Raw genomic sequence first — 12,713 nt, forward strand, 5'->3', positions numbered from 1 at the left:
CCATGAGAGATAAGTTTCTATTATTTGAGCCACCCAGTCTGAAATATTTTGTTATGGCAGCCCCTGTAAACTAACATACATTGTTTTTGCTGATCTAGTTACTAAGGCATGCCCAACTCTTTGCAACTCCATGGACTATAGCCTTCCAGGCCCTTATGTCCCCAGGATTTCCCAGGCAAGAACACTGAAGTAGGTTGCCATTTCCTTGTTCAGAGGAGCAACACAAGGGATGGAACCCATGTGTCCTGCTTTGGCAGGCATATTCTTTACCTGGGACCCCTGGGAAGCCCCAACTAAGAGACAGAACTAAGAACAATTTTGTAACCTGCAATTTTTTACTTAAAACATCGTATCATAAATAACTCCCTGTGTCATTACATATTCTTCAAAAATATATTTAGTGGCTAAATAGGATTCAACTATAGAAATGGACCATAATTTATTTAATCATTTCCTATCATACCTATACATATATAATGTATTTCAGATTTACACACAAATCTTTACCAGCATCTGTGATCATTTTTAAGAATACATTTCTAGATGTAAGAAGCATATGAATATTTTAAGACACTAAACATGTTGATAAATTTGAAAGCAACGTTGTCAATTTATACTCTCACGAGCACTGTATAAGAATGCCATATTAGTGCCTCTCAGGAAATGGGAAATAACAGGATTATTTCCATTTTTTCAGTTTTTTATAATTATTTTTAAAACCTGCCCATTTAAAATTAGAATGAAATCTCTTTAATAGTTTATTTTTCAAATCTTTGGTTATAAGTGACAAATATCATATTTACTAATCACCTGTATATCCTTTTTTATAAATACTATCTTGATAGTCAATCTCCACATTTTCCAACAGGAAAATTGATGTTTTTCCTTATTCATGTTTACTAATGTTTCTTATATAGGTCCCATGCCTGTCTCATTAGGATTATTTTCAGGCATTTCACTTTCATGTTTTTGTTGCTGGTAATGTTGTTGTCACTGATTTTGTGAATGGACTTTTTTCATGAAAACTTCTAACTGGTTGTTGCTAATACAGTTCACTTCAGTTTAGTTCAGTCACTCAGCTGTGTCCAACTCTTTGTGGCCCCATGGACTGCAGCACACTAGGCTTCCCTGTCCATCACCAATTGCTAATACAGTAAAAAGCAATTAAGTTTTTATTTTTACTCTGATCTAACTTTGACAATAAAGCATTATCTACTGGATTAAGATAATGCATACCAGCCTAATTAAAAAAAATCCTTATCATTTTATAGCTAATTTAGATGCAGTCCTACATCTTAAATGGATACACTTTAATTGTGTGTACACATTTACCCATTTTATATTCCTAATTGAAAGTAACTTCAACATTTCCTTTTTTCTAATGCAATAACTTCTAATGCAATGACTTCTTTCTTCAAGTATTTTATTTTTATATAAAATGTCTTTAAAAACAAAACACTGTGCATCAGTGTTTATGCTGTTGATTGTTTCATAAGCCTTCTCAAGCCCCTATTAGGGAATCCAAAACCAGGTTAAGAAGGTTGAATAATCTTCAGAGAAGATGTCTCTAAACTACTCTATGCTGATCTCCTCCAACAGAAGACACAGGCTATCTTGGAATATCTTGGAATCAGAGGATGAATTTCTGTCACTTCAGCATCGGTGTGACCTTGGCCCAGTCACTTGCCTATCTGCAGGTCAATGTTTGAGCCCTAAACACAATTCCTCAGGGTCTAACCCAATCCATCCACCCCACACTCCATTTTTCCATCATGACAGCACCGCCTTAGTCATACTGCAGTTCATCTCAGATATGTTTTAGCATCACTCAAGAGGTTTGGGGAAACCCATTCTTTAGCAGCAATGTCTTTGCAAATATTTTGGAATAAGAATTGTGGATTTGATACTTAATCAGCTTCTTTTGCAGAGGATAACATTGTCCAACTCTACCCCAAATTGTAGGAGTGTGTCCTCTTGGTGGCCTCTGGTTCTGCATACTTTGTCCATCTACACCAAGTGTCCCCAAAGCATGACTGCCCAACACAGATCTGTTGACTTCAGCATCCCGCCATTCACACCCTGCTAATGTTGAAGCATACTAAAAATGAAATTTACTGTCATGAGAAGGAAAAACATATTGATAATTTAAATTCGGTAAAGGTAGTTCTTCTCCCTGTGGTACAATGGAATTTAAGAAGGTTTCTGAGGAAGGAGATTTGAAATCCAGCCCTGACTCCACCCTTCACAAACTGCCAACCCACGGTCCCAAGACTGTTGAGATGAAGTGGGAAAATGACCAGGAGCTGTCTGTGACCTGTGCCTCCCTGTGAAGGGGCTGTGGCGTTCTTGTTGCTGAAAGAATGTTCTTAGTTGTAAATGTTTCTTGAAATTTTGTATTCTTGGAATTATACGATACTTCTTCTAGAGAAGGGATCTTATTCTTTTGTTTAACTGTCTGCTTAAAGCAAGACTCTCTTCTGAAGCATCATAGCAGAAACAAAGAGTATACAGCCTGTGAGAAACTGTGTCCGCGTATAGAAAAGCCCACATGATGTCATGGAGTCCGCTGTGTAACAGCGGGGCTCATGGTCACACCTCAGCCCCTCCTCTCACTCTCAGTGGCTGTGCTCAGCATGGGCTCAGTACAAAGACTGGCTGCTTGGGTTGAGGGTGTGGGATGGTGTCATGGAAACTGGTCCTCCGAAATCACCATGGAGGTAAATCCCTGTGGAGTGCCTTCTGCAGACACAGGGAAACCTAAAACACCAGGCAGAAGGAACCACAGGAATCATGATATTTTCTAACCGTAATCCATAGTTAGAAACACATTCGATGTCATAACCCAGTACATACACTCACAGACACACACACACATTGGAACAAAAATTTAACAAAGCAATTTCTTACAATATTAAGTACAGCCCTTCATTCTGATCTATTTTGTTTCATTGAAATAATCTACTGACAATCTACTGACAAAAACTCTAAGTTGATTTTACAACCCACTAATGACTTTTGATTTGAGGTTTGAAAAACACTGATCCTGTCCAATGCTCCCATCTTACAAATGAAGAAATCTGAGTCTCAGAAAAAGGAAATGACTGACTATTCCAGAAAGACATACATTTCCAACATGACAGTGACAAGGCACCAGGTCTCCTGATTGTGGTCTTCCATCAGAACCTCCTATTACTGCTCCTGGCTTCATGGATAGAGATATAATGTCGCCTAACTCTATTTTAGAAACAATAGTCCTCTATCAGAGAAGGGATGAAGGGTCCTCCTTTCCCTCCCATCTGCCCTGGATGTCCCCCAATGTTTTGGCTGCAACAGGGGCCCCTGCAAGCTCTTTTCCCAAAGACCTAACACACCAGTGACCCCAGAAGAGAGATCCTTCTAAGGTCTCTGTGTCCCCTCTAGTCTTATGCTTGTGGGGATTTTTTCTTTGAATTAGTTAGCTAACACCTGGAAAGAGTCATCTGAGAGCCTGTCCTTAGAAAGTTAAAATAAAGGATAGTTCCTTTCCTTGGGAAAAGATGGAATGTGGGGAGAATCCTTCAGAGAACCGGTCCATAACTAACTCTGATTGATCAAAAGTTGTTTGGGGCAATTTGGCACTGTTTATGGAGAATCCATACCCAAAAGCACGTAGAGAAGAAAGACTGCACTGATTTACCCTTGAGCAATAGCTTCCTCTGCCCTCTTGCCTTAAAGCCATTCTGTCTTCTTCTCTACTCCCCTTTGCCTAACCTGCCAGAGCCGCCTTTAAAGGGGATATATTTTTCAACCAGTAATTCCTGATAAGATGCACACTATCTTGTCCCTGTGTGTGTTAGTTGCTCAGTCATGTCCGACTCTTTGCAACCCCATGAATTATAGACCACCAGGCTCCTCTGTCCATGGGATTTCCCAGGCAAGAATACTGGAGTGGGTTGCCATTTCCTTCTCCAGGGGGAAATCTCCCCGACCCAGGGATCAAACCCAGGTCTCCCACATTGCAGGCAGATTCTTTACCATGTGAGCCACCAGGGAAGCCTGAACACTACCTTAAATATGACTATTTAAAGGAATCAAGAAAACAGAAATAAAATCCAGAGCCTCTTTCTGTTATATTGGATTTTCCATAGGCAATACTTTTGAACATGAGGAACAAGACTGTGGAGATATAAAGAGGGAGGAGATGGTTAAAGACAGACAAATTGACTACTGGTCATGAAAAGCTTTTTTTTTGCCAAGCCCCATGGCATGTGGAATCTTCCCCAAGCAGGGATCAAACCCCTGTAGTGGAAGGGTAAAGTCTTAACCACTGGACCACCAGGGAAGTCCATGAAAAGTTTATGATTGGGAGGTTTTTACTTATCTTTTCCTAGCAAAAGATTGTGTAAACTCTTTTTGATGTGGTTTTATGTTTGTTTTTTCTCCCCCTAGAGTTTCAAAACACTTCTCTTAGTTCTTTCTTCTCCCCAACCATCATCCCAGCCCATCTCCATCCCACTTTCAAACAATAATAACAAGATACAGTTTGAGATAAGAAGTCAGTGACAGAAAGCAAACTGCAGACTTGGCAGATTAGAGCCGGAGACCAGTTAATGCTGTAGAAAGTACTGTCTCTCGCTGCACAGAACCAATGCAGCTCCTGCCTGGCTCTCCACAGATGTTTCGTACATGCTGATAGAACAACTAATTAACACATACTGTATGAGAAAAACATCTATTTCTGCTTTATTGACTATACCAAAGCCTTTGACTGGGTGGATCACAATAAACTGTGGAAAATTCTGAAAGAGATGGGAATACCAGACCACCTGACCTGCCTCTTGAGAAATCTGTATGCAGGTCAGGAAGCAACAGTTAGAACTGGACATGAAACAACAGATTGGTTCCAAATAGGAAAAGGAATACGTCAAGGCTGTATATTGTCACCCTGCTTATTTAACTTCTATGCAGAGTACATCATGAGAAATGCTGGACTGGAAGAAGCACAAGCTGGAATCAAGATTGCTGGGAGAAATATCAATAACCTCAGATATGCAGATGACACCACCCTTATGGCAGAAAGTGAAGAGGAACTAAAAAGCCTCTTGATGAAAGTGAAAGAGGAGAGTGAAAAAGTTGGCTTAAAGCTCAACATTCAGAAAACGAAGATCATGGCATCCGGTCCCATCACTTCTTGGGAAATAGATGGGGAAACAGTGGAAACAGTGTCAGACTTTATTTTTGGGGGCTCTAAAATCACTGCAGATGGTGACTGCAGCCATGAAATTAAAAGATGTTTACTCCTTGGAAGGAAAGTTATGACCAACCTTGATAGTATATTCAAAAACAGAGACATTACTTTGCCAAAAAAGGTTCGTCTAGTCAAGGCTATGGTTTGTCCTGTGGTCATGTATGGATGTGAGAGTTGGACTGTGAAGAAGGCTGAGCGCCGAAGAATTGATGCTTTTTAACTGTGGTGTTGGAGAAGACTCTTGAGAGTCCCTTGGACTGCAAGGAGATCCAACCAGTCCATTCTGAAGGAGATCAGCCCTGGGATTTCTTTGGAAGGAATGATGCTGAAGCTGAAACTCCAGTACTTTGGCCACCTCATGCAAAGAGTTGACTCATTAGAAAAGACTCTGATGCTGGGAGGGATTGGGGGCAGGAGGAGAAGGGGACGACAGAGGATGAGATGGTTGGATGGCATCACTGACTCGATGGACGTGAGTCTGAGTGAACTCCGGGAGTTGGTGATGGACAGGGAAGCCTGGCGTGCTGCGATTCATGGCGTCACAAAAAGCTGGACACAACTGAGCAACTCAACTGAACTGAACTGTATGAGAACAAACAGAAGGTCTAAGGAAGATCAGCTCGGAAACTGGATTCCAGACTCCAGGAATGCAGTCAGGAGACCAGGAAGTACAATCAGCAGAGAAGACTGAGCTAGATTAGAAATTTATAGTCACGAGTTAGAATCAAGAATGGCAAAGAGCAGGCTTCCCTGTTAACATAAAATGAATTTCTCCCATTATATGGCAAGTGTACTTATTCGACCAATGACAATGGATTGGCTCAGCCTAAGCTGGGGAATAGTTCAAAGAACTAGAGATATTGACTACGGAGAAGAGGAAAACCCAGAGTAAATAAGAAAATTATCTTCAAATATTGAAGAACTGTCATATTGTACCATGTGACTTAAGGGATAGAATTAAGCCCATGAGTTAGAAAAGATTCTAGCTCAAGAGAAGGAAAAACTTCTCCCTCAGAGCTATCCAGAGGCGGAATGGACTGACTCATTAAAGAATGAGCTCTCCATCTGGTGGGTGTTCAAACAAAGGCTGAGCACATGCCTTAAACACAGACATTAAAAAGCAAAAGAAAGAGGAAGAAAGGAGGATTCTTATTGTGAAAGAAAGGAGGTTATTTGTCAAATATATCAGGAAGGAGGTATGAATTCAAATATGAATGAGCTGTTAGACATGATGATCTTTGAAACCCCTTGAAATTTGAAGGATCTCTAACTCCTCGGATTGGTTTTCAGCCACTGGGTGAGAAATTCAGAAGAGTATGGGGAATAGGGAAAGTGTACTATTTTGAGCAAGATCAGGTGGAAACTCATGAAGTGACATGGTGAGAGACTGCTCCAGGGAAAAAATGAGGAAGCAAGTGGATGATTAAGCAATTTAACTGGAATTTAATGGAGCAGAGGCACAGGGGAAAAAGGTGCAGGAGGAAAGGGGAATCTTGAGAAAAAGAAAGTCAAAGAGAAGAAAGAATTGGTTTGGGGAGAAAAAATGATATATATGTGGGAGCTTTGTGATAAAAGGTACAAATAGAAGCCTCAATTTTTATTCTCCCTAACTCAACGAATGACCTAATAAGCACTTTTTAAGACAAGTCTGCTTAAATAGGAGTAGAAAAATAGAAATTGGGTATGTAACTAGGAGCTTGATAAAAGGAGAGACAAGAACAGATGCATGTGATGAATACAAAACATTACAAAGTTTTTTTAATTAATTTATTTTTTAATTGAAGGATAATTGCTTTACAGAATTTTGTTTTCTGTCAAACCTCAACGTGAATCAGCCATAGGTATACATATATCCCCTCCCTTTTGAACCTTCCTCCCCATCCCTTCCATCCTTTATTACAAAACTTTTGAAAGAGAAAAGCAGGAACTATTTGACCACCCACAGAGCAAAAGTGTTTCTTCTTCTATCACCTATTCAACCTCCACCCTTCAATAGTCTAACAAAAATAACAGAACTATTTTGAAATAAAGATTGTATTATTCTTCTCTTAGCTGCTTTAACAAGTTACCACAAATTTACTGATCTAAAACAACACATTAGTTCTCATACAATTTTGGAGGTTGAAAGTCTGAAAGGAGTCTTCTGGGCTAAAAGCAAGATGATGTCAGAACTGATTCCTTCTGGAGGCTCCAAGGGAAAATGCGTTCTCTGTCTCTTTCAGCTTCTAGAAACTGCTGGCATTCCTTGGGTCACAGCTGCTGCTGCTAAGTCGCTTCAGTCGTGCCGACTCTGTACGACTCCATAGATGGCAGCCCACCAGGCTCCCCCATCCCTGGGATTCTCCAGGCAAGAACACTGGAGTGGGTTGCCATGGCCTTCTCCAATGCATGAAAGTGAAAAGGGAAAGGGAAGTTGTTCAGTCGTGTTTGTGTTCGAACACTTCATCACTTCATCACTTCAATTTTTGGCTTGTATAATCATCTCTCCTTTTCTGGAGAAATACAAAACATTACAGATTCCTCTCATAAGGACCCTTGTGATTATTTTGGGCCCATTCAGGTAACCCAGGATAATCTCACATTTTCAAAGTCCGTTGTACTATTTATGATAACGTATTCATGAGGACTTCTTTGGGAATCCATTGTCTACCATAAGGATGGTAAGCATCTGGTTTTCACAGTTAGAAACGTCATGTGAGCCTCTGAAATTGAGACCACTGATCCGGCATTTTTAAGGCATGTTATTATTAGGGAACCTGATGGTAGAAAAAGCAATAATTAGGATTCCAGAAGACTGGGTCCTAGTTCTATCACTGCCATTAGCTTAGTTGTATGACCTTGAACAAGTCACTACCTCGTCTCTGGAATTCTCCTTGTCTGTGAAATAAACTCTATCATTCTCCAGTGGGAAATTGCTGAACCAATGTCCTTGGCCCATTCTTTCTTCCTTGTGATAAAGGGCATAAATCTTCCCTAAAAGTTCATTCACTGTTGCTAGGAAGCAAATCTTTCTCTTAGTAGCCGAGTGGTAAGGTTTCCAGACTAACTCTGGGGCACTTTGCGAAGCACATCATGTCACTTAGTCTTTGTGATAGTATCAGTCTACACCTTGTGCATGTCAGTCGAGTCTCTTAAGAAAACAATGTTCTGAAGTTTGTTAAGATAAGACCTCTGAACTCACGTGAATACAACATCCTGGGCTAGTTCTCTCACATAATATCTAAAACTATGACCTAAATACATATATTCATTTATTCAACGAACATTCATGGAGAACCTACCAGGTGTAAAGCACTGTACTAGGCTGATTCCTAGCCAACTCGGTTCTTGGGTATAATAAAGACTATTCTACCTAATAGATTAAGTGGAACACTTGAACATTACCAGTCAGCAAACCATTCAATAACATCTGTGAGAACTAAACACAGGAAATAAGAACTCAAGTGCTCTGACCTGAAGTAATACCATATAAATATAATACATATGAACGTGCCTTAAGATCAGGTTGCTTTTTTTTTTAAGTTTTCATTTTTGTATTTATAATTTCTAAAAGTGTCAGCCTCTATCCCTCTGCCTTTCCAGCTGCTGCTTTTTCTAGTAAAGCAATATAAAAGTAGAAATTTTGATCTTAGGTTCTGAGTATGTTTTCTGTTATAAATAGTATAATCTTACTTTTAATTTTAAAAGTATATGTGTGATTTTCCCTCATAAGATGGAATTTTGTGTTTTTTCTCTTTTTCAAGTATCTACATTTTCTAAATTTTCAATAATGAACATTTATTTATCATATAAGGAAGTATGTCAAAGTGTTTTGATGCAAAATAAATAGATCCTTGCCACTTGTGACACATTGACCTTCAATGTAATTTTTCTGTTGGAAAACTTCAAGGTATATTATTTGGTGTTCACAGTGGTAGTACATGTCTATACAATTTGATAGCTTTGAGTAATAATTAAAGTCACAAAGCATTTATGAGATTGTAAGATTAAGTTTTGACTTCTCTCCAGCTCATTTTGGAACTTGGGGAATTGTTAAAGTTCTCTGTACTGTGGTTTCTGGCCACATTTCACTCTGGGATTTTTTTTCCCCTCACCTGGCACAAATTAAGAGGCATATGGGCTTTGATGGTCAAATAGCCTTTGAAAACTTTCTATTTATTGCATTTATATCTACTAATGGTCACTTTATGATATGTAAAAAATTGAGGGACTTAATTTGGGGCAATTATTGTAACTCTCTTGAAACTAGCAAGCTTCAAAACCTGACAAACTGATTGATTCCCAAATTAGACACTAAATCCTCACTGCAGCTTCCTGAAGGTCAACCAGGAGAGACAGAACTAACGTAAGCACCCGCGTAAGGTTATAATTTAACCAGTGGTTCCCATTTGAGATGACCGCATTCTTACACAGAAAAGGAAATGTTTGTTCAACAGTTTTATCTGTTTTCTTTCATGGGATTTGAAGGAATTTACAATGTATTATTTTAACTTCAGCTACTTTCTTGAACAAACTTGAGGATAAGCCCAATTCACAAAGCATATCAAAGGTAGTAGTTTGAGGATAGGGTTGTACTCCTTTACTCAATCCCAAAGAGATCACGTCACTCGAAATCACATGGTTATAAGAAAAGGACACTTGAGAACAAGAAGTTCCCAGTATCTGGAATAATCAAGAAGCCCTGTTTGACTGAAACACACAGATCTCCTCTTTAGTTTTCAGCCCCGACAGTCTCCTGTTCCAACATATTATAACTTGTTGTTCAGACCCCCTCCTTATTTTTTCATTCCACAGCCGTTTTTGAGCACCTGCCCATGCCAGTCACTGTATTAAATGTTGGAAGAATAGCCAACACATTGCAGTGCGGGCCATTCACAAGCCCCTTTTACCATCATCGTATCATTTGGCCACGTAATGTGAGCTATTCACAATGTGTACCGAGACTCAGTCATCTTACATCATCTCAGACTTAGTTTGGTGCCTGCTCAGTACACCTAATGTTTGTTGAACGGATGCATAAACAGATGAGGAGTGAATATATAAAACCTTATAATCCTGGTTTATGCATTTTTTTCATTGGCTATCAAGCATTCATTCACTTCTCTCCTTAACTCTTTTTTTCCCTTGGAAACGTTTTCTGATCCTTCTGATTCCCTTCTCCCTTGTAGAGCATCTCCTAATGGTGCTCAGAAGCAACACCTCAACTCCCCAGAAGTCCTTCAACCTTCTGCCTCTGTCCCTTGGCTGGGATCTTTGTTATCGTAACAAGCTCTGGGTGAGGGGACCCTGTGAGTCAGTCCCACTCTGGCCTCTTTTTGAAACAGATCAACTCTTCTTGTGTTGGGGGACGCTGTACCATGTGACTTGTGAGACCTTAGTTCCCTGACCATGGATTAAACCCAGGCCCTGGCAGTGAAAGTTCGGAGTCCTAACCACTGGACTGTTAGGGAGTTCCCAGAACCAACCAACTCTTTATGAAGGTTTGGCAATTGGACTAAGACACAAATTTTGTTTTCTTATTACTGTTGTAGAATAATTTTAATTGGGATAAAAATCTGTATAGATTTTCCTTGTTAGATTAGAAATCAAGATAGTCACATGTAAGAAACTTAGAAAACTGTGGTGGAAACCATAAGCTAAGCTCATGTACATTTAGCACTCAGGGTGAGGGCAACAGGCAAAATCAGGAAATGGATGATGCTTAGAGATAGCTAAAAATATTTCAAGCAGTTAGCTACTAGCCTCACAAACAGAAGGGGGTGTGTATGTGTGTTTAAGTACCTTTTATATCCACCTTACCTGCCTCCTGAGAAACCTGTATGCAGGTCAAGAAACAATGGTTAAAACTGGACATGTAACAACAGACTGGTTCCAAATTGGGAAAGGAGTACATCAAGGCTGTATATTGTCACTCAAGTTTATTTCATTTACATGCAGAGTACATCATGTGAAATGCCGGGCTGGATGAAGCACAAGCTGGAGTCAAGATGGCTGGGAAAAATATCTATAACCTCAGATATGCAGATGATACCACCTTTATGGCAGAAAGCAAAGAGGAACTAAAAAGCCTCTTGATGAAGATGAAAGAGGAGAGTGAAAAAGTTGGCCTAAAATCCAACATTCAAAAAATGAAGATCATGGCATCTGGTCCCATCACTTTATGGGAAATAGATGGGGAAACAATGGAAACAGTGAAAGACTTCATTTTCTTGGGCTCCAAAATCATTCCAGATGGTGACTGCAGTCATGAAATTAAAAGACTTGCTTGCTTGCTCCTCAGAAGAAAAGCTATGTCAAACCTAGACAGCATATTAAAAAGCAGAGACATTACTTTGCCTGCAAAGGTCCATGGAGGTCTTTATTCCCCCTTTTACTTATGTACTTAATCATTTACTTGTATCAGTATAGATCATGGATATTTATTTATATCAATATAGATCATGGATATTTATTTTATATTTTGTGCTATAACCCATACCTTTGTGTGTGTGTGTGTAGATGTGCTTTCTTTGCTCAATAAAATGTTATAACTTTCAAAGTCAACAGAGGTGAATTTCAAAACTTTTAGTGCTTATGTAGTACAGATGCATGTTTTTGCTTCCACTTTTTATTTCCAATAGTGTGGAATAACATCCTTGTACGTTCATTTTTGTGCACTTGTGTGACTATTCTTTCGTTTACCATTCTAATCCCATCCTTAAGACATATTATGCTTGATTTTTGTTCCCTGCTCCTCAAGCTTCCTTGCTTCTCCTTAGCTTCTGCTATCTTCTCTACCTAGAACATTCTTCCTCTGTCTTAGCCCAGAAAGACAAAGACACAACAGGGCAATCAGGGAAGGAGATGCACTTTAATTGGCTCCCCCAGCCAAGAGACCGGAAAGGGAGAGGGTGTGAGGTGAGATCCCAGAATCAGGAGGCAGAGAGAGAAGGGCCTAAAGTCAGAGGAGGCAGTGGGGTTTATCCTGAGGATGAAGGAGAGCCATAAGGGCAGTAGAATGGCAGGCATGCCACATACCAGGGCTGGAACAAAGCTAAGGTGAAACAGCCATCTCAAGAAGCACTGGAGTTACTAGCCACCCCCTTTGCCTCATTTATCTGGACACTACTGTAGAGGATTAGCTTTGTCATCTCATGTTTTGTTATTAATACTTTACTAGCCACTTTCCTGGAGAAGGCAATGGCACCCCACTCCAGTACTCTTGCCTGGAAAATCCCACGGGCGGAGGAGCCTGGTAGGCTGCAGTCTATGGGGTCCCTAAGAGTCGGGCACGGCTGAGCGACTTCACTTTCACTTTTCATTTTCATACATTGGAGAAGGAAATGGCAACCCACACCAGTGTTCTTAGCCTGGAGAATCCCAGGGACTGGGGAGCCTGGTGGGCTGCCATCTATGGGGTCACACAGAGTCGGACACGACTGAAGTGACATAGCAGCAGCAGCAGCAGCAGCCACTTTCCTGTTGGTAAAGATTGTACCAGGTTTCC

The sequence above is a fragment of the Bubalus kerabau genome, chromosome 9 (assembly GCF_029407905.1).
Source record: "Bubalus kerabau isolate K-KA32 ecotype Philippines breed swamp buffalo chromosome 9, PCC_UOA_SB_1v2, whole genome shotgun sequence".
In the NCBI taxonomy this organism is placed as follows: domain Eukaryota; kingdom Metazoa; phylum Chordata; class Mammalia; order Artiodactyla; family Bovidae; genus Bubalus; species Bubalus kerabau.